We start from the raw sequence: 19,835 nt of genomic DNA, 5'->3' as shown, positions 1-19,835 counted from the left end.
GGAGCTATGGCCACCACCCATGTGGATTAGGAAACAATTACACAATTTTGCAAGGCCCGTCCATCGCCATTTGCCTTACGAGCAAAATTAGAGGCAGAAATCAGAAAGCTGTACTGATTTTGAAGTCTGATGGGTCAGTTTGTCTCTGTGGGGATTTTAAACAAACTGTAAGTCAACTTCTCACAGATAAATGCCCGATCCCTTGCATAGAGGATTTACACACAAACCTGGCTGGGGGTTATCCTTCAAAAAGCTGGACATTGCAGTCCTTTAATAGCAGGTGGATGAGGATTTTGTATGAAGTATGCTGCAATTAATACCAATAAAGGTCTGTACCAATATTTGAAACTGCCATTTGGGGTATCGTCAGCTTGTGCAATTTTTCATTGAGGATGGAGAATGAGTTTTGAGAAGATTTGTAGCTCAGGTTGAGGGTCTGGATGTAGCAAACCGACATTCAGGATGGAGACCATTTTGCAAGGTCTATCCCAGGTCATAATACATCTAGATGAAATGCTAATAACAGGGAAGACCAGTAAGGAGTATGTAAAGAACTTGGACATAGTCCTTTGACATTTCTCCCAGGCGAGGGTATGCCTTAGAAGGGGAAAATGTGTGCTCCAGACACCCCAAGTAATCTACTTGAGCTACAGAGTCAATAAAACTTAGTTGGAAGATGAAGTGAGGGCAATAAAAGGTGACCTGGCTCCAATATTTGTACCTGAGCTTAGGTCTTTCCTTTGGCTAGAGAATTATTACAGAAAGTTCATACCTAATATGGCCTCTATCCTGGTACCTTTGCATCAACTCTTAAACAGTCAGCCTTGGAAACAGTTGCACAGCCAACATAACTTTCAGGGAAGTGAAAAAACAGCTGTCATCCTCTAAGGTGTTGCACACTGTGATCCCAAGCGATATCTAGTATTGACATGCGATGCCTCCCCACATGGCATCAGGGTAGTATTAGCTCATGGGTGGACAAATGGAGAGGAATGCCCAATAGAGCATGCATCCAGGACTTTGGCTTATGCAGAGCATAAATATGCCCAGATAGAGAAGAAAGGTTTGGTGGTCGTATTTGTAGTCAGAAAGTTCTACCAATACCTTTAAAGATGTAAATTTATAGTAATAATGGACGACAAACCCCTACTAGATCTACTTAAAGAGGACAAGGCAGTGTTGCTTATAGCTTCAGGCTGATTTCAGCGGCGAACTGTAATACTAAGTGTCTATAATTACAAGTTGGAATACCGTCCAGGAGGCCAAGTAGTGAATGCGGATGCATTAAGCTACTTCCCACTGGCAGATACACCAATGGAAGATTCCGTAATGGTTTTAAATTTTCTGAACACACACCCAGTCACAGTTGACAAGATCAGATTTTGGACAGGGAGGTTAGATCCATTCCTGGCAAACTGAAAAAGCTGGTACTGATGGGGGGAATGAAAGGGCCGTCACAGTCGGAACTGAAACACTTTGGGACCCAGAGAGACCAGATCACAATAGGGGAATGGCATTTTATTGTGAGGAGCAAGATTGATTGTCTCAAGCAAAGGTTACTGCCAGATACTGGCTGAACTCCACTAGGTTAAATAAGGCTCTCCAAAATGAAGGTGTTGGTAAGCTTTTATGTCTGGAGGCCAGGGTTGGATGCAGACATTGCCATGTTGGTCGGGCAGTGCCCAGAGTGGCAACAAGGACAAAAATTACTGCCGGCAGCTCCCCTACATTCATGGACTCAGTTACACATTTATTCTGCTCCTTTTGTGGGCTCAATGCTCTTAGTCATTGCAGAGGCCGACTCAAAGTAACTGGATGTGCATAGAGTTCATATGTCAAACACGGGGAAGATGATAGAAAATCTGCATGCATCTTTTGTAATACCTGGACGTCTGGAAGCGTTGTCACAGATAATGGGCCATCACTTACCAGCAGGGATTTTGAATATTTCCCAAAGTTGAATGGGATTTGACATATAAGGACAGTTCCATACCATCCATCATCCAATGGTCTGACGGAAACAGCAGTCCAAACTTTGAAGACAGGTTTGAAAAAAACAGCCTACAGCTTCACTAGATACCAAACTGTCCTGGTTCCTATTTGATTATAAGACCACCCCTCATGCAATTATGGTTCCAAAAGAGTTGCTAACAGGGGGAAAAAAAACTCCGCACCAGGTTAAGTCTAATCTTCCTGGGCCTGGGGGATGAAACAGCAGCAGGAATACCAGTGTTGGACACCAGACTCCACTAAACAAGAGAGGCAGTGTACATCAAGGGACAAAGTTTGATGTAGGAACCACAGGAATGGCCCGGTGTAGGTAAGAGGCTTGGTCAATATGAGGTCAGGACCAGTGACATATAAAGCTCAGGTGGGAATGATAATTCTGAACAAACACGTGGACAATATGAAAGCCGCAAACTTGCAAACGGTATGGGAAAAAAAATGCCCTGTTCCTCGGAAAAGTCAGAAAGACTGGCAGAACCTGTGGGTTCTCCCTCTCCATCAAGCGTTGAAGTTATCTAGGAATCTGAGATGGGCACGGCGAATGTCGTCACCTTGGCAGAAGAAGAGTGAATTTCTCCACCACTACTTTGGGCACAAGAGACAAGATCCTGTGCAATACACTCCCCATGTATCTGAGGTAGAGTCAGGGGAACCTGACCCGGTGCTAAAACACCCCAGGAAGAGCTACAAAGAAAGGAACAGCCTATGTCCTCAGACTCAGACAGGGAGGGATGTAGTGATTGTATTGACTAGTATGTAAGATCCTTGAATGGGGCTGTTATTCCTGTCCAATTAGGGAGCCCTAGCTGACAGGTAAAAAGAGGAGTGTCAGACATTCTGACAGTCTGAGAGCTGGCTCTGAGTGAGCTGGACCAATATCAAAGACTTTCCACGTGTAAGTGAAGAGTGATTTGGTGACAGAATACTGACCTCTGTGGAATTATTTCAGTGTCATAGGCATGAAAACATTGAAAAGTGTTTAACACCTTTTATATACGATCTGGGGCTAATAGAGACAAGCCAAGTGAAGGGGGCATCAAATTAATGGACATGCTAAACTGCAAAACTGAACAGGATAAACAATTTGAATACATTGAATTTGAGAACCTCAACTGTTCAATTTGGAAAAATTCTAAGTGTCACGCGTGGCAATAAAGGCTTCCATTAATGGTCATTTGCTCATGTGGAAAGAAATAATGTGTTTGGAAAATGAAATGTATCTAGGGATCTTAATCGAGAATAAATTGAAGTTGTCATGACAATCTTTAATGATAGTTGGTAAAGCAAATAAAGTCTCCATCAAGGTTAGAAGCTCATTATTGAGCCAAAATGAAACACCATGTCATTGATTTGTCTGCACATTGTGTGCTGTTCTGGTTGCCTCAGTACAAAACAGAAGTGGTAACGATTGGGAGGATACAAAGGACAGCAAACAACAACTTATTTGTGCAACACCTTTGGCATCATAATACTTCACAGCAACATTGTAAAGCACAATTAGAAACTGGATCACACTAATTTATATTTGGGCCGGCTGTGCCATATCTTGTCAGGCAGCATCCGAGGAGCAGGAAAATCAATGTTTCAGGCACTCCCACTCCCACTCCCCCTCCCACTCTGCCGAGGACATGCAGGTCCTGGACCTCCTCCACTGCCACTCCCTCACACCTGGAGGAAGAACGCCTCATTTTCCACGTTGGAACACTTCAACCCCAGGGCATCAATGTAGACATCCCCAGATTCCTCATTTCCCCTCCCCCCACCTTACTCCAGTTCAAACCTGCCAACTCAGCACCATCCTCATGACCTGTCCTACCTGCCAATCTTCCTTCCCACCTATCCACTCCACCCTCCTCTCCAATCTATCACCTTCATCCCCACATCCATCGACCTTAGCTACCTTCTCCCCAGCCCCACCCCCTCCCATTTATCTCTCCACCCCCGAGGCTCCCTACATCATTCCTGATGAAGGGCTTTGCCCGAAACGTCAATTTTCCTGCTCCTTGGATGCTGCCTGACCTGCTGTGCTTTTCCAGCACCACTCTAATCTTGACTCTGATCTCCAGCATCTGCAGTCCTCACTTTTGCCTGGGCCATATCTTGGTCAAAGTGCTAGGTGTTAAGGAATGTCTTAAAGGAAGGTAGAAAGGTAGAGAGATGGAGACAATTTCAGAGAAGTGCAGTGATTACAAACAGGGATGTTCAAGAGGCCAAAATTGAAAAAGGTTATGGATCTAGAGGAGATAACAGTGATAAGAATTTGTGAGACCATGAAAGGATTTGACAATAAGGAGTCAGAAGGAATAGAAGCAGGACAAAACCATTCAGTCCATCTAGTCTGCTTAATGATCAATGTTTCATAGCTGATTTGATCATGGCCATAACTCAATTTCCCTGCCTGTTCCTCATAATCCATGCCTACTTTTTTGATCCAAATTGGCCTAACTCCACCTTAAACATATTCATTGTTCACCTCTGTGAACAATGGTCTTCATAGCAGTAAATCCAAAAACTGCAATGACTTTTGTTTCCAAATGTTGTTGTCAGTAGATGATGTAACTGTATTTTTAATTGTGATGAGTCCATGATGGTAGCATTCGTAGAATCATAGAATTTTACAGTACATTGAGCCTCCACTGCTCAGTGGGGAAGTAAATTCCAAAACCTAACTCTACCTATTCCCTCACATAACCATCCATGTATGCATTTAAGCCACAGCAGATCGAACTTCTCACTTTGTAGCAGACCTTCATGCTGTCCACATGACTGATTTTGTCTGGAAAGATCTTACATGAATGGTGACAAAAGGGGTGACAGACTCCTGAACTAGACAATTTTGGATTGAAGAAACTTCCAACTAATCAACCCAATGGAAGCTGAGTGCTCTTTTTCTGAGAACAAAGCTTTAAAATCTAGTCTCAAGAAAATGTAGGAGGACTGCCCTTCAAAGACAGCTGTGTCAGCAAGTTTTATCAAGCAGCTTGGCAAGTACGACATAGGCATGGTCGAGAGTCGGATCCAGCGTGTGTGAACTGGCCAGAGATGTTTTTCACTGCCAACAATATCCTTGAATACCTTGATAATCCAGTGTTTCCCAGGCAGTGGGAAAAAGGGTGATGTCTTTGACTGAAGCAGGTCCAAAAGTGTATTAGACACTCAGGAGTTTGCTAGCCCTGGCAAAACCAATAAACACACTGTTGTTGGACATCTTGATTAAAATAGAGCAGCACTATAACTCTAAGCTCTTGGGAATAGCCAAAAGCTATTAGGCTGGGACAATGAATCCATTGCCCGGGGAAAGCACTGGAGAGCTTATCATAGCCTCGAAAAGATGATTGGTTCATTCATTGTAATTTTGGAGAATTTCAAGAGAGTATAACTCCAGTAAAGTTTCAACTCACTAGCACTCCCCAAATCGAAGCTCAATGATATTGTGTAAATATCAAAAAGGATAGTTTGTTTGGTGGTTTTATGAAAGGATAAGGCAGAACATTCTATGACTGTGTGCTTTTTAAGTATTAGATGGATAATGTATTCAGGAATAGCATAATATTTCAAGTCATTAAAATTTCATCTCTGTGAACAATGGTCTTCATAGCAGTCAATTCAAAAGCTGCAATGACTTTTCTTTCAAATGTTGTTCTCAATAGATGATGAAACTTTGTTTTTTGAGTTTATAAGGGATAGGGTTCATAGAATCATAGAATTTTACAGTACAGAAGGAGTTGAGAATATAGTGCTGGAAAAGCACAGCAGGTCAGTAAGCATCCGAGGAGCAGGAGAATCGACATTTCAGGCAAAAGCCCTTCATCAGGAATCCTGGAGGGGACAGGATGTGTGGCTATGGTGAGTGGGAGGAAGGGGATTAAGGTCAGAGGTGGGGAAGAGGTCTGTTGAGTGGAGTGATGAGGGACTTCTGATTTTTTTTCTTAATCTTCAATTGAAGGAAGGTGTAGATGTGGTATGATGCAGCATCACAGGTAACCTCGAAGGTGTCAAAGGTGTCAATCCTTGATGAAGAGAAAGGACAGAAGATTTACAATCTTATTTTGGACAGTCTCAGAAAGTTTTAAAGTGTTTTACAGCTAATGAAATATTTCTGAATGATAATTACTGGTGCACTTTAGGGATGGTGGGACTAATATTAATTGTTCAATGAACATCAACAAAACAGAAAGGTGGTATCAATGAACTACAGGACAAAGCAGAGGATGGTCCTGTCAGAGTGTAACCGAGAGAGAGTGGTCAGTCTGAGATAGAAGAGACACATGTAGTTCTGTGATGACAATAACAAGACAGCTGGTTCAGTTCAAAACATTGCAGAGACATTACACTGATCTTGTGGGGCCTCTTCAACCACTTGCTTTAATGCTGTGCTGCTTGCAGAATGTTGACATCTAATGATAAAAGTCAGATATCTTGGCTGGTAGCAATCCAACTACAGTCCCGTAACCATGGCTTCATTAATCCCCTTTCCTTAAGTGCTTCTAAGAGTGTTGAAATTAAGACACAGTTGTTTCCTCTCTAACTGTTCTTTCCTAAATCAGACACTGCTCAGTCCTCCCACCTCAATCTGTTTTAACATCAGGGTTCATACCTAGGAATTCTTCAGAGAAGGGAATTCGCAACCATGTAAACTAATAATCTTTATGAACTTGTTGACCCTATGGAGAAAACTTGCTTAAGCAGGACATTTCAAAGCTACACAAGCCTCTCTGTTTAATAAAGACCAATGCTGATTTGGAATTATATGCTGAGTATCGGTGCTCTCTCTCCTGTTAAATTGCTGTGCACTCTCTTACTAAGACATCACCTGCACTGTAAAGCCGAAACATAGATGTTTGGAGAAAAAAATTAGGCTTCAGTCACAAGTAGGCATCTAAACAGATGGATATTGCTCTCTCTCGTATCCAACTTAAAATTGGTTTTCTTGTCATTACCCACAATATCTGCATATCAGCAGTTAAAAATCACACACCAGGTTATAATCCAACAGGTTCATTTGGAGGCACTAGCTTTCAAAGCGCTGTAGTTGTGAAGCAGGACTGTAAGACACAGAATTTATAGCAAAATATTACAGTGTCATGCAGCTGAAATGATAAACCTAGATTAAGTCTTTCATCTTTTAGAATGGGTTTGCTTATTTCAGTTCAAGCACTGACGTACAACTCATCTGCTTTATCCTCCACCATAGCGTTTTCACATTTGACAACCAGTTCTTCATCCAGACACATGGATCAGTCATGAGGACCAAATTTGCAATGCAATATGCCAACATTTCCATGCACAGGTTCGAACAAGATTTTTTTTCTGCACAGAACCTCCAGCTGCCACTATACCAGATATATTGACAACATTTTCTTCCTCTGGACCCATGGCGAGGAGTCACTGAAACAACTACACAGTGATATCGAGTTTCATTCCACTATCAGACTTGTTATGGACTATTCTTTAGTTTCTGTCTCATTCTTGGACACATGCGCCTTCATCAAGAATGGGCACATCAGCACCTCACTCTGCCGCAAACCCACAGATAACCTCACGATACCACACTTCTCTAGCTTCCACCCGAAACATATTAAAACAGCCATCCGCTATGGACAAGCACTATGCATACACAGGATCTGTTCAGATGAGAAGGAACATGACGGACACTTAACAGTACTCCAGGATGCCCTCATAAGAACAGGGTACAATGTTCAACTCATCAATTACCAGTTCCAGTGTGCCACAGCAAGAAACCGTAAGGACCTCCTCAGGAGACAGACACAGGTTGCAACTGATATGGTACCCTTTGTTGTCCAGTACTTCTCGGGAGCTGAAAACCTATGCTATGTTCTTCGCGGCCTGGAACACATTATCGATGAGGATGAGCCCCTTGCCACGACCTTCCCTATGCCTCCACTTCTCACCTTTAAACAACCACCATCCCTTAAACAGATCATTGTTCACAGCAAACTGCCCAGCCTACAGGACAACATTGACCACAATACGGTACAACCCTATCACGGCAACCACTACAAGACGTGTCAGAGTGTTGACACAGATACCACTGCTATACATTGGAACACCACCCACCATGTATGCAGGAGGTACTCATGTGACTCAGCCAATATTGTCTATCTCATACACTGAAGGCAAGGATGTCCTGAGGCTTGGAACATGGGTGAGACCGCGCAGACACTACGGCAGCGGATAAATGGACACCGCACAACAATCACCAGGCAGGAGTACTCCCTCCCAGTCGGGGAACACTTCAGCAGTCCGAGACATTCAGCCTCAGATCATTGGGTGACCATCCTCCAAGGCGGACTTCGGGACAGGCAACAACGCAAAGTGGCTGAGCAGAGTCTGATAGCCAAGTTTGGTACCCATGAGGATGGCCTCAACCGGGATCTTGGGTTCGTGTCACACAACAGGTGACCACACTGCACTATACACATTCTCACACATACACACACAAGCGCACACACACATGAAAGCACGCACACACACACGTACTCTTACATACACACTCACGCAGACCTTCTCTCATACATACACACATACACCCCACTCACTCACACCCACACATGCACCCTCTCACAGGTTATACCCCATCATAGTCACACACATATTTTACCAAGCTTACACACACACAAACACACATGCACTCACACTCACATGCACACACTCACTCAGTCTCTCCTGCACGTGCACACATATAAGCTTATGGGGTGCATTTGTTTCTGCAAAATTATATTTGCAGATACGTTATATTTTGCTCAAAAAATGCATAACCTACAGTCAATCCATGTAATACTATATAAATCCCACTTTAGAAATAGAACCAATCTGACTCAAGGTTGGGCCAGAGACATACTTTAACATCACACCCTTAATGCATTGTCTGAGCTGAGATGGCAACTTTTATTAGAAAACCTGAAATAATTTTGAGAATGTGACTTAAAAGAAGTTCTGGGATTTACAAATTAAAGAACTAAAATGAGCAAATTCACTCGAAAAGATGAAAGACTTCATCTAGGTTTATCATTTCAGCTGCATGACACCGTAAACTTTTGCTACAAATTCTGTGTCTTACGGTCCTGCTTCACAACCACGCAATGAAGAAAGCTTTGAAAGCTAGCGCCTCCAAATAACCTGTTGGACTATAACTCGGTGTTGTGTAATTTTTAACTTTGTTCACTCCCAGTCCAACACCAGCATCTCCAAATCATGCATATCAGAAACCATCTGATTTGGTTTGGATCATGCTGATCAGTGTTATCCACTTTTTGGACATTTGCCAACTGGTGCTCTCTATCCTCAAACAGCAACCTTACAAACTAGCTCATAAACCACTACTATCATGTTGTAATGTTTGGGCTGTTTGTGTGTTCTTGACAGAAGAACATCTGCAACTACATTTGTGAGACCTAACAACCTGTATTAATGATATTCAAGGCAGGCCTAGCAGGACACCTCCAGAACATTCCACCATTTCCTCCTAAGTCCATGTGATCTGAAACCACTGATGATACCTTCTGCCGATTAGCATAATGTAGTAGACAGTGGGAGCAGAGTGTTGTAATGTGGTGTACAGTGGGAACAGAGTGCTGTAATATAGTATACAGTGGGTGCAGAGTGCTGTACTGTAGTACACAGTGGGTGCAGAGTGCTGTAATATAGTATACAGTGGGTGCAGAGTGCTGTACTGTAGTATACGGTGGGTGCAGAGTGCTGTGATGTAGTATGCAGTGGGTGCAGAGTGCTGTAATGTGGTGTACAGTGGGAACAGAGTGCTGTAATGTAATATACAGTGGGTGCAGAGTGCTGTACTGTAGTATACAGTGGGTGCAGAGTGCTGTAATATAGTATACAGTGGGTGCAGAGTGCTGTAATGTGGTGTACAGTGGGAACAGAGTGCTGTAATGTAATATACAGTGGGTGCAGAGTGCTGTACTGTAGTATACAGTGGGTGGAGAGTGCTGTAATGTAGTATGCAGTGGGTGCAGAGTGCTGTAATATAGTATACAGTGGGTGCAGAGTGCTGTAATGTAGTATGCAGTGGGTGCAGAGTGCTGTAATGTAGTATGCAGTGGGTGCAGAGTGCTGTGATGTAGTATACAGTAGACGCAGAGTGCTGTAATGTGGTGTACAGTGGGAGCAGAGTGCTGTAATGTACAGTGGGTGCAGAGTGCTGTGATACAGTATATAGTGGGTGCAGAGTGCTGTAATGTAGTGCACAGTAGATGCAGAGTGCTGTAATGTAGTATACAGTGGGTGCAGAGTGCTGTAATGTAGTGTAGAGAATGTGCAGACTGCTGTGTTTTAGCATAGAGAGGGTGCAGAGTACTGTAATGTAGTGTAGAGAGTGTGCAGACCGCTGTGTTGTAGTGTAGAGAGGGTGCAGAGTACTGTAATGTCGTGGGGGGGGGGGGGGGGGGTTGAGAATGTGAAAACTGCAGTGATATGATGTAGAGGGGGTAGAGAGTGCTGTGATATGGTGTAGAGGGATGCAGCGTGCTGTAATGTGGCGTAGAGTGACTGGGGCATGATTGAGTGTCTGTGCTTTGTCATTTCTTCATATCAATGGTTATTTGGATAAATTGCTCTTATGGGAGTTTACTCTGATATCTCCAGGTGAATGCTACTCATTTGTTGATACATGTTTTATCATTTCAGAATTGATTTAAACTTATTCTCAATGTTTGCAAAGTAACACTCCAGCAGGCTTGATCATAGTGTTTTCACTGACCTTTTCACCTCTATACTCAATGGAGTTTGGATACTCAGGCTAGATTTATTATGCTGTTTGCACAAGAAAGTTATATTCTTATATAATATATACTTTGCAGTTCAGCTTTTATGTATGAACCAGTCAGTGGCTAATGCAGTATCAGTGTGACTATACCCAGTGGCAATCACCTCATCATCACAGCTCAGTAAACCTCATGATTTAGTCACAGTCAGAAAGTGTTCAGTGTTGGATTTGTTCCAAAGAAGTGCCAAGCTTCAGAGTCAAAATCACACTCGCTGCCAAAAGCGATAACAATTCCCAAAGATTACCAGACCTGCATTGAGCAGAAGCAACATCCAACTTGATCAAACATCACTAGCTCCTCCAAATACTGTCAATCTGTACAGCCCATACCTACATAAGACCTGTCACGCACTCCAGTGTCTGGGGTCTGTGGCACTACCTTATTTTATATGCTGCTAAATGGAGACTGCACCTCACTATATTTGTTGGCACCATCCTCTTTAAGTGTGGGGATCTACTGGGCCTACATAGGTTCAGGGAAACTCCTTGCTGGTTCAATTGGGGAGCCTCTGGAATTGAACCTCAAGTAGTTTGACACATGAGCAGCTCAGTGATACTGAGGAAGATGCTAGGTCTTACTCCTACGAGATACTAACCTGTTCTACCTCAAGTTTATTAAGACATAGAGTCATAGAGATATACAGCAGAGAAACAGATTCTTTTTGGTCCAACTTGTCCATGTTGACCGCATATCCTAGTCTCATTTGCCAGCATTTGGCCCATATCCCTCTAAACACTTCCTATTCAGATACCCATCCAGATGCCTTTCAAATGCTGTAATTGAACCAACCTCCATCACTTCTTCTGATAGCTCATTCCATACACACACCACACTCTGGGTGAAAAGATTGCCTCTTACGTCCCTTTTGAATCTTTCCCTTCTCACCCAAAACCTATGTCCTCTTGTTCTGGACTCCCCCTCCACTGGGAGAGGACCTTGTCTATTTATGTTAACTATGTCCCTCATGATTTTATAAACCTCTATAAGGTCACCCCTCAGCCTCCGATGCTCCAGGGAAAATTGCTCCAGTCTATTCACCCTCTCCCTATAGCACAAACCCTCCAAATCTGGCAACATTCTTGTGAATCTTTACTGAACCCTTTCAAGTTTCACAACATCCTTCTTCCGTTTGGATCATTCCCCATGTGGTCACTGCCCTTTGTCTTCCTTTCTCCTTTTAAAGTGCTGTAGTTTTGATCTTTTTCTTCCCCGAAGTTGCAAAACAATGCAACAGCTTATAATACAGTAATTACCACTCCTATAATTCAGCTCCAATGCTGAAAATACCTCAAAAAAGCAATAAACTCTGACAGCCACAGATTTTTCCTGTCCTCCATCTTGGATTACCCAAGATCCATCATCAGTGTGGGTAGTGCTACAGCCACATCTCAGTATTAATCTATTCAGTCCCATGCACAACATATCCCACTCCAATATTCTGGGGCTCCATAACACTGCCTAGTCCTATTTTTGGGAACGCTAATTCTCCTTCAATAATTCCCTCCTGATCTTCTGGTCTGTGGAACATCACACGCTAGATGTAAAACTATAGTTGTGGATCTAGTGTCTACACATGTCCTGACATGTTGAGTTTCTATTGGATTCAAACTTGCAGCAAACAATTCTTTTCCTTCTCAGGATCTTCCGCAGAAGTCTTGGACTGAGTTAGCGTTGGAATTTTGACCAGTCCTGAATTTCATTATCAGGGTGGTTATTCAGGAAATGTTAGTCAGTAAACTCCTATTGTAATTCCACACAACTGACACCCCCACCCCTATCCAATCTCCACCCAGCCCTCTCAACACTCCATATTCTGCCTCCAACCCTCGTCACTGGCCACTGCTCCCTCCCACCAACACCTGACTCTTTGCACCACCTGACTAACCTCTCTGCCTCTCTGATAACCCGCCTAGTCCCCGCACATAGCCAGCATCCATAGCAATGTGCACGTGCAGTATTAGGCATGTCCTAATGTTCAGGAGACATAAGCTCAAATCCTACCACAGCAAGTGGAAATCTGAAAAGTAAAGCTAGCCTTAGTGGTGGTAGCCATGGCAACTATCATTGGTTGTTGTCAAAATAAAACACCTGGTTCACTAATGCCCTTCAGGGAAGGAAATCTGCTGTCTTTACTTGGTCCTGGCTACATGTGACTCTAGACAACCCGTAATGTGCATAGCTCACAACTAACCTAGGAAGCAACTGAACAATCCAGTCCATTGAAAAGCAATTAGGGATGAGAAAGAAATGCTGACCTGGCCAGTGACAGCTGCCTCCCAGACTCAGTACCCATGTCAGTGTACACACCCAATTGCCAGTGCAGTGTACACACCCACAACCCAGGACAGTGTACACACACAGTACCCATGTCAGTGTACACACCCACTACCCAGCGCAGTGTACGCACACAGAACCCAGGACACTGTACACACCCAGTACCCAGGACAGTGTACACACCCAGTACCCATGTCAGTGTACACGCACAGTACCCATGTCAGTGTACACGCACAGAACCCAGGACAGTGTACACACCCAGTACCCATGTCAATGTATACATACAATACCCAGGGCAGACTATACATACAGTACCCAGAGCAGTGTACACACCTATTACTCAGGGCAGTGTATACACACAGTACCGAGAACAGTGTACACACACCCAGTACCCAGGATAGTATGTACACACAGTACTCAGGACAGTGTGTACACACAGTAGTCAGGGCAGTGTACACACCCAGTACCCAGAACAGTGTACACACCCAGTACCCAGGGCAGCGTATACACCCAGTACCCAGGGCAGTGTACACACCCAGTACCCAGGGCAGTGTACGCACCCAGAACTCAGGGCAGTGTACACACCAAGTACCCAGGACAGTGTACACACCAAGTACCCAGGACAGTGTACACACCCAGTACCCAGGGCAGACTATACACACAGTATCCACGGCAGTGTACACACGAAGTATCCAGGGCAGTGTATACACATAGTACCCAGGACAATGTACACACCCAGTACCCAGGACAGTGTATGCACACAATACCCAGAAGAGTGTACACACGCAGTACCCAGGGCAGACTATACACACAGTACCCAGGGCAGACTATACACACAGTACCCAGGAGTGTACACACCCAATACCCAGGGCAGTGTACACACCTAGTACCCAGGATAGTGTGTACACATATACCAAGAGCAGTGTACACACCCAGTACCCAGAATAATGTACACACAGAGTACTCAGGACAATGTACACACCCAGTAATCAGGGCGTTGTACACACACAGTACCCAGGGCACTGTACACACACAGTACTCAGGGCTGTGTATACACACAGTATCCAGGGCAGTTTATACACACCCAGTAACCAGGGCATTGTACACACAGTACCCAGGACAGTGAACACACACACACTACGTAGGACAATGTATCCACACAGTACCCTGGGCAGTGTACTCACACAGTACTCTGGGCAGTGTACGCACTCAGTACCCAGGGCTGTGTACACACCCAGTTCAAATCAGCATATATGCCAAATCCCAGGTTAATCTGTGCACCCACTTCCCAGAGCAATACACCAATCTATTATCCAGTGTAATGCATGCACCCAGCTCTCTGGAATACTAAATTAAACACTCTGAAGGAAGATCTCACCAGTGAATTTATCCTACCTTGAACAATAGTGTAAACGTAATTCAACACTTCTGTGCTGAGATGTGGTGGCAATTCTAATCATCCCAATATTTCTGGATGAAATTAGATGCTTCCCTCATAAGCGACAGATTTTATAGCCTGACAATGTTTCTCTGCCAGTAACTGACTGTAATGAATCTGGTCATCAGTGCTATTTCCAGCCTTGCCATTGTTCTGTGCCTTGTATTTAACAAGCTGAAAACTGTCAGGGAACGTCTGCACTTTCTTTTTTAAAATGGCTCGTTCCTCAGCCGATTGCTGCTGCTCATGCCAAGGTGGGGCATTCCGAAGCCAGGCCCAGCAGGTCAGAGGTCATCAAGGATTGATCCCTCAATACTTCCCCAGTGAGAGTCAGCAGCCTCCCACCAGCCGTGTTGCAACTGCTGGGGGGTAACACTGTGTCGCTACTCGCCCAGGTAAAGGCACTACAGGATTGCACAAGGCTGAGGAGCCCACTTTTCTTGTTGTAGTTGGACGTGTTCCTGTTATTGGATTAAGATACACAGCAGAAAAACAGATAACCTCCTCCCTCAACTATTATGTCTCTGACTGGACTCAGAAAGGGGGTAGGTGGCACTGATGGGGGTCATCTCAGCTCAAAGAGTAGCACCTCCTCATCCAGAAAGGACATACTGGATGTGTGGGCATAGAGCTTTACCGGGGTAGTCTCTGGGTGGTTGATTTGTTGGGTGGGTGGCCCAGAGGATCATGTGATAAGGTGTCCAGTTTAGTTTCGGGAAGTTGTCCTAGTGGAAGCATTAGTTTATAAAGCACACTCCAACAATCAATCCAGTTACAAGGCCCTGAACTTGCCTCCTCTTACAAGGCCCTGAACTTGCCTCCTCTGTCCCTCCTGAGGTCGTCTCCTGATTGTGCACAATGGCCAAGTTAGGAACCTGAAGCAGAAGTAGAATGACTGTCTCGGGAGTCTGCTCCAAGAGGCTGCATGGCTCTCATTGAAGATCTGCTGCACTCATGTGGTAGGACAGTAGAAGAGGCTATCAGCCTCATACATGGGGGATATCCCTTGACCCCATCAACCAGCTGCAGATTCTTCTGCAAAGGCTAAAAACAGTGGGCAGGGTCAACTGGCACAGGATGAATGCATTGTAGCTATTGCCAGGATAGTGTGCATTGTCAAAGATCAGATTGTGGCCTATGAAATCGAAGCCCTTACCTTTTCTGTAACCCTTAACCATTCACATGGAGAGCCCACAGAGCTACCTTGCTGCAAGTGACATAGGTCTGCACCATCTTACTTGAGTCATCCCGGATATTGCTCCTATGTCAGGTGAAGGCAGAACTGCTCTCTGAAACCTCTTGGCAGGTAAAGCTTTCTATGTGAAATGCTCTTCCCACTTCACAGTTTCTTCTATTTACAGACACTGCAGCTGCAGTCTCCATATGGGTCAGGTATTTCCCTTCTCCCTGACTGTGAGCATTGTGCCATAGAGGAACTACTGGCAATATGTCTCAAAGGAACCAGCAGAGTGTCTGAAAGGGACCAGAACAAGCAATGTATCTCAAAGGAGCTGGCAATGTGTCTCAAAGGGACCCATAATTTGTCTCAAAGTGATTAGCAATGTGCCTTATAAGGACCAGCAATCTGTCTTAAAGAGATATGCAATCTGTCTTAAAGTGGCCATAGCTTTGCCTTATAGGAACCAGCAAGTGTTTTATAGGGATGGAAAGGTATCATACAGTGACTAGCATTGTGTCTTATAGGCACCTGCAATGTGTCTTATAGGAACTAGCAAGATGCGTTATGGGACTAACAATGTGTCTTATAATGACCTGCAATGTATCTTACAGGGACTGTGAAAAAACTGCACAGAGGCCAGTATTCCATCACCAAGTCACCCTTTATTTACATATACACAGTGCGCTGGCTGTAGCCAGCCAGCTCAGAGCCAGTCTGTCAAGTGAGGAGATTCTGAATCTTCTGGGTTTTTTTCCCGTCACCAAGTTACCCTTTATTTGCACGTGGAAAGTCCTTGACACTGATCCAACTCCTTCAAAGCTAGCTCTCAGAGTGAGCAGAATCTCTGACACTCCTGTTTTTTTTTCCTTTTCTTTAAAGTATACAAATCTTTATTCAATTTCCACCGCCGGAATCTCCTGTTTCTATCTATCTCCCAGGGCTCCCTGATTGACCCAGATTAACAATTCCAATCAAGGATCTCGATACTTAATGAGATCCACCTGGTTCCAATCACAACATTCCCCCCCCCCCACCTTGCCCCCCAAGTCCGGCTCTTTCTCTTGGAGGTTTACCTGTGACATTTTCACCCCAGATCCGGTTCCGTTGATCCAGGCTCTGGTACTGCAGCATGTACTGGACCGTAACCCATTTCCTTGCATCTGCAGCATATTCCCTTCTTCCATTGGTAACAGTGTTGAGGCTGTATCCATCTTGGACTTTGAGGTTGCCTTGACACTTAAAAGAGGGGGAGAACCTATGGTTTCTGCCAGGCTTTCTGCCTGTTCTGAGGAGTCAGAAATGTTTTTCTCCTATCCAATTTGTGAGGCAACAGCTTTCAGGTGATCCACATGTTTGTTCAGGAGTGTAACACCTCCCTGAACTTTATATCTCATGGGACCTGACCTCGTGTCAACCATACCTCATGCCCATACAGGACCATTTCCATGGTTCTAGCACCAAACATCTCCCCCCTCAAAGTAAATTGTCTCTCTCGCTTAGAGGAAGCACATGGCCAGAATTGGCATTCCTGCTGTTATTTCACCCACCCCAAAGTCCGGGAATATCGGGTTTAACCTGGTGCAGAGTCTTCTCCCCATCAGCAACTCCTGGGTATTTCACTAGGACTTCACTGAGGCAGCCATTTTCTAATTGAAAAATGTTGAGCCAATCTTGATGAATCTTTCTCAACCAATTCTGCCCCAATAGGTTTGGGCCCAAGCCTCTTACTGCCATCAATAGTAACTGCACCGTTTCTCACTGGAGACTGGAATCAAAGTCATAGCCTTACTCATACCCTTACTGGAATCAAACTCATTTCCTCAGTCTGGCCAAGGGCTTAAGGCACACACTTATAAGGCTTGGAGGCCTGAGCAAATTTTGTTAAAAACAGGTTCTGCAACCACAAGAACAGCTGCACCGGTATCGACCTCCATGAGAACTAGGTGACCATTTAAGCAAACATTAATTTTAATTGGTTCTGATTTGGCTGTTGCTAAGCAGTTAAATTGTACCAACCCACATGTAGGTGGACTTTCCAGTGTGTGCACTCTCCTGGATACCAGCCTATGAGTTTTCTTACTCAAGTCAGGCCCTGTAAGACTCATTTGCTCTCTCAAGGTCACATACCAGCAGCTACTACAATGGCTTACTGGCCCAGATCCTGAAGAATGTTTTAGCCACTTGGCAAAGGCTCAGCTTTGTTGTGAGGTTCTGCTGTGGACTGGCCCGGGGTCTCTCTGCTCAGGATATGCCCTACATGAGGCTTTGCAATCGCCAACACTCACGTGGTGTTCCCCAACCTCAGTCAGACAGGTGAGGGTGTTCCATTTTCATTGGGATGTTCTGTAGCTCCCATGCTCAATGTGCTGCATTTTCTAATGACAAAGCCAGTTGCGGAACTTGTTTGAGGTCCAGTTGGGCTTCAACTAGTAGGCGCTTTTGCATGGTTACGTTATTAATCCCTATCTCAGTTCCACTGAAATAACTGCACAGAGGCCAGTATCCTGTCACCAAGTCACCCTTTATATACATGTACACAGTACACTGGCTCTAGCTAGCCAGCTCATAGTCAGTCCCTCAAGTGAGGAGATTCTGAATCTCCTGTTTATATTTTTTTCTCTCTTTTTGTTTCCCAGGCCTACTGCACTTGGTCTTCTCAGGCAGCCTCCAATCCAAGTACTAACCAGGCCTGAGTCTGCTTAGCTTCCGAAATCAGACAAGATCGGGCATTTTCAGACCAGTATGGCAGTAGGATCTCCTGGTTATTTTTGTCCCCTTTCTTTTTCCCCACATCCTGCCGAACAGCGGTAGTGCTTATGTTTACCCCAGCACCCATGTCGTGTGTGTAGGTGTTGGACTCAGTGAAGAACAACAAGTGCGTAAATCTTTATTCAATTTCCACCACCAGGAAGAAAGGAAATACCCGAGTGGCCAGTGACAAGCAGTGCCCTTCAAAGGGCAATGCTGCGTGATCAAAAAAGTGAAGGGGTGGGCAGGAATTAAATCAAAATAGAGTTGGAGGGGAAGTGAAACATTCCACTCCCAGTGGTGCCCACCTCCCCCTGAACAGCTCAAGGATGTTGGTGGATACTGCATGTTCCTTCTCCAGGGACACCCGGGCTCAAACCCAGGGCAGGCAATTGGCCCTACTGACACCCTCCATGGCCCACCGCCTGGACCTGTTTATGGCCAGTTTGACCAGACCAGGCCCGGGAGCAGATTCACGAGGAGATTTCCTGACCTACATCCCCTCTTTGCACTGGGTACTCAAAGATCAGGAGCGTGGGACTGAAATGCAATCAAAAGTAGAGGAGAAGGTTTTTCAGAAAACTAAAAAGGGAGTGCAAATGCCCACGCCACATATATACATGGTCCACAGACTCCACAGCACCACAGAACAAGCAGTTGGGGCAGGGAGATCTCTTGGTTATTTTTTTTTCTTCTTTTGTTTCTTTTTTCTTTTTTCTTTTTTTTTATTTGGCCAGTCACAACTCCAGGGTGTCAGTGGACACCCGCGTGCTCCTTCTCCAAGGACACCCGGGCAGATCTCTTGGTTATATCTATCACCCAGGGCTCCCTGATTAGCCCAGGTTAACAACTCCAATCAAGGATCTCAGAGTCAACGAGATCTACCTGGTTCCAATCACTACAGACTGGTAATGTGTCTTAAAGGAACAGGCAATGTGACTTATAGGGAGAGGCAAGGTGTCTTATAGGTCAAGCAATGTATATTATAAGAACATGCTATATGTCATATTGTGAGAAAAAGTGTAACTTATAGTAGGAAAAATTGTGTCTTAAATGGTGCAAGAGAGGAGTGTAGGGAAGAGATGAAAGGAAAGAAGAGGCAAAGAGGAGGGGAGTGAAGGGAACTGGAGGTAGAAGGGAGAAAGGGTAAGGAAGAGGATGGAAGTGATGGGAAGTGGGGAGGTAGGGAAGAGAAGAGAAGGGAGGAAAATGGGAAGGAAGTAGAGGGCGGGTAATTGGATATATGATGGGAGCATAGGAGAGAGGGGAGTGTGGGTAAGATCATGAGAAATTAGAAAAGACATGGGAAGGGAAAGAGTTACTGCTTACATGCTCTGTCACCAAGATACTTCCAATCAATATTTATAACATAATTATTTTTAAA

At 44.6% G+C, this 19,835-nt stretch overlaps 1 protein-coding gene and 1 pseudogene across 1 annotated transcript in view; one reads left to right on the top strand and one right to left on the bottom strand.

Annotated features, from left to right (window-relative positions):
* kcnq5a (potassium voltage-gated channel, KQT-like subfamily, member 5a) overlaps positions 1 to 19,835 on the top strand; it is a 249,623-nt gene that overhangs the window by 59,459 nt on the left and 170,329 nt on the right. The window lies entirely within an intron of this gene.
* On the bottom strand, positions 18,339 to 18,457 carry LOC140472249 (5S ribosomal RNA; annotated as a pseudogene).

This window comes from Chiloscyllium punctatum, chromosome 3 (genome assembly GCF_047496795.1).
Source record: "Chiloscyllium punctatum isolate Juve2018m chromosome 3, sChiPun1.3, whole genome shotgun sequence".
In the NCBI taxonomy this organism is placed as follows: Eukaryota; Metazoa; Chordata; class Chondrichthyes; order Orectolobiformes; family Hemiscylliidae; genus Chiloscyllium; species Chiloscyllium punctatum.
The sequence above is the reverse complement of the archived record's forward strand: the minus strand, read 5'-3'. Positions and strand labels throughout refer to the sequence as shown.